Source organism: Belonocnema kinseyi, chromosome 4 (assembly GCF_010883055.1).
Source record: "Belonocnema kinseyi isolate 2016_QV_RU_SX_M_011 chromosome 4, B_treatae_v1, whole genome shotgun sequence".
Lineage (NCBI taxonomy): Eukaryota > Metazoa > Arthropoda > Insecta > Hymenoptera > Cynipidae > Belonocnema > Belonocnema kinseyi.
This window is the reverse complement of record NC_046660.1, coordinates 105,202,830-105,206,312: the sequence shown is the minus strand read 5'-3', so window position 1 is coordinate 105,206,312 and position 3,483 is coordinate 105,202,830. Positions and strand designations below refer to the sequence as shown.

General features: G+C 32.6%; 1 protein-coding gene across 1 annotated transcript in view; it reads left to right on the top strand.

The window, feature by feature from the left end:
- LOC117171039 (trehalase-like) overlaps positions 1-3,483 on the top strand; it is a 115,223-nt gene that overhangs the window by 103,918 nt on the left and 7,822 nt on the right. The window lies entirely within an intron of this gene.

Below are 3,483 nucleotides of genomic sequence, written 5' to 3'. Positions count from 1 at the left end.
CCCCCCCCCCCCCTCTTCCAGCGTGACGAAATTTTTGGACAGACCAGTAAATGTACACTGCCGAACCATCAACAATCAGGGCCGTGTGAAACATTTCTGTTGGAGTTTCGTGTTAAAAAATATTTTTTTGTTGTATTATTGCCATTTTGATTTTATAATCTCATATTGAACGTGAAAATTTTTGTGCTCGACAATCAAAATTGGTAACAGTACTGATTTTTAAGTGGGTACGAGGGTGGGGGGGAAAGTGTTCGGCCTGATAAGGAAAAACAACTTTTTTAGTTTTTTTCCACTTCATTTTTCAACATAATCTGATTCAAGACTAATACATTTCTTATGCCGGTGCTCTAATGCAATGTTGCCATTTTTATAGACCGATTTGTCAAGCGTATAAAGTGGAAAGTAGTAACGCTTTCCAATTAAACAAGTTTAAATGAAATGCAGAGAAACTGCAAATTTAGAATTTTAAGCTTTTATAAATTATAGAGTTCAAAGATTCAGCCTTAATTCCAAAAATATACACCCGCTTTATCCTTTTCAATGCTCTAAATTAAATAATCAATCAATAAACTTTGAAATTTTCAAAATTTTACTATTTTCAGTAATTTTTACGTCGAAACATTGAAAATTGAAAAATTAATTTTGATAAACCTAATACATCGTAAATGAGAAATTAAATTATTTTCATTTTAAATAGGTTAAAAATCCTTGAAAAGCTTTAAAATCATGAGAAATCTGGAAGTTGTTCTAACTTTTTTTCGATTTAAAATTATTTTTGAAGTTTTTTCATAACTTCTAAATATTTTAATAAGTAATAAATAGTGAAAGATAAATGTTTTTTATCGACAATTTTCCACTTCAAACGCTTTTAATTTTTAAGTGTTCAAGTCTTCAAGCCTGCAGTTTGAAATTCTTTAAATTAAAAATGTCGACTTAAAAATAAAAATCTAAAACGGAAAATTTTTGAGTTCAAATATTTTCCAATTACACATTGTAAAGTGAATGAGATCATAATTGGAAAAGATAAACATTTAACTCATTATTTAAAAAGCTAATAAAATCGAACTAGGGCAGATTTTTCTTCTAAAGATTTGTAAATTTCCCGGTCAAAAAACAAATTCTGCAAAATATACTGCTTTTAGGCACCTGATTTCATTTCCTCTAAAAGCTTATATTTCTCTTCGAAAGATGAACGATTCCTTTTGTTTTCCTTCGACATTTTCGTAATGCTGACATTACGAGTTGCTCCGCTGACATAGCAGCGTCACCCTCTCCCTCCCTTACGGCTTACACCAACTTGTCTATAACGGGAACGGGGACTGCAGTATATCTGCAAAGCTTTTTTAGACCATTTTTCAATCAGGCACATAGTTTTTCTTTTAATCTTAAAAAATAACATTAAAAACAAAAAATTTTAATTTTTGAAAAAAAGCTTTCAATTTGTTTAATTTATGTGAACTAATCAAATAACAGTCCTTAGACCTATTATACGATTCTTACAACATCTTTATAACATAAAAGAGCTATTATATTTTAGACGTATAATATTTTCGATCGCTAATAAAAAAATTATGAAGTTTATAGAAAAACGACACAAGGTACAATAAAACGATTAGCGGCAATTCATCAACTAAAATCGCAATCCTTCCTGGACTTACGTATAAAAATTAATAGCACATACATTTGATATTACAGAGAGTAAAATAATAAAGAAAATTTCGATTGCGAAGCGCATGATGCGTGATGAAAATATTTTAAAAGGTATTCTGTACAAATGCGGGGAAGTACAGAAACGCTTCCATCATTGTGGTATCATTTTAAATTACAGAATAACTGTTGTAAACTTATTTTTTCAGTGTCGATGTTTCCATAAATTACAAAGGGCGTACCCCTCAGATACTTTAAAATGTTTCCAGAATTTTAAAACGTTTCTTTTACCCATAACCAGAAACTTTAACCGAGGTTGAAAGAGGGATTTGGTGGCTATAAATTTTTGAAATTTTTTAGGGTGGATGAAAAGTCGGAAAACGTGGGACTTTTAATGTCTATGAAACTTAAGCCACTCATAAACTTTTCTTAGTGACTTATTCACAATTTTACAACCCACCGGTACGCTCGTTTCAATCTTGGTCGTTAATGCACTTTTAAGTGTAAAAGGGCGAAACGAGAAAACAACTATCGCAGTCGGTGAAAATTAAATTTGGTAAATGGCACTTTACAAAAAAGTGCAATTTTAAACGTGCAATTGATTGTTGTTCGAAACGCATGAATCTTTCGATTCTCAAATTAGCTTTGACTATTAAAATTGTTGTCCAATGAAATCAATGAAAGAAATAGATCATTTTGCTTTCTACATTCGCCTTGCCCCATATTCAAAACAAACAGGGGTAGATAAAACTAACCATTAGCTTAAATATATTTCCTCGTAAATTCTCTATGCTCGCAGCACGTTCATGATACAAACGGGTTACAAACTTTTTGCAAAATAAAACTACCTTCTGATGAAGGTCAACTCAAGCACTCAGTTTCTTATGTTTAGTGAACTAACTGCATCTGAGGATTGAGAGAAAATTAACCCTGTTCACGTATACGTTTTAGTGACACGAAACAGAGATTCAGAAATATAATCTTCTTATTTATATCAGCTATATTAGTCTTATTTATATTATCTTTACCATTCGACTCCAAATTTGTTTAGAAAACTTTTAGGCAATACGCATGTTGGGAAGCTATGACAGCGCCACCAATTTGGAACTATTGGAAAGAAATTTAAATTTGAATTCAATTTTAACAAGAAATCTTATAGTAAATAACTAATTTTAGACCTAAGTATAATATTTCTGATTAAGATGAATTGAAATTTACTGCTATTTTTCATTAACATTACTCTAATGACTTGTAGATACCCAATAATTCGCATGTCAGATGGCGCTGCTATCAACTTAAAAGAGATATCCTACAGGCGTATCGCTGGGTGTTAATTTTCAACTTATCCAGATCTCGAACGTTAAGCACGAACGGGTGCGGTTAGCTCTCCGATGGGTGACTTGTCAGGAGTTTCTCTTAGTCGTATTTTCACTGCGTTAGCAGCCTATTGAATGTTTACACCTAAAATCAACTGTCTGCAAGCGGCTGCACTCAAAAGTTTCCGTTTTTTTGCAGTTGTCTACCTCTCTGACCCAAATGTTCACGCGACAGGGCACTTTTCGCCACTTGTCACAAGAATTGTCTAATATCTGAATGTAAATGAATTCGTTAGACATTGCATGGAGGCTTATTATAAGAGATGGGGTAATGAGGGGTTTTATGAAGAGATGTGAACTTAAAGGGTGTGAGATTTAAGGGTAAAAGTCTGAAAATACTTTATGGGAAGGGTCGGAGTTTATTATTACACCATTAAGCCATTTCCCTTTCGGGGTAGGCGTGACTCACTCGGCAGGGGAAAGGAGTAGTGTGTGGATGGGATAGAGATTTTTCAGATTG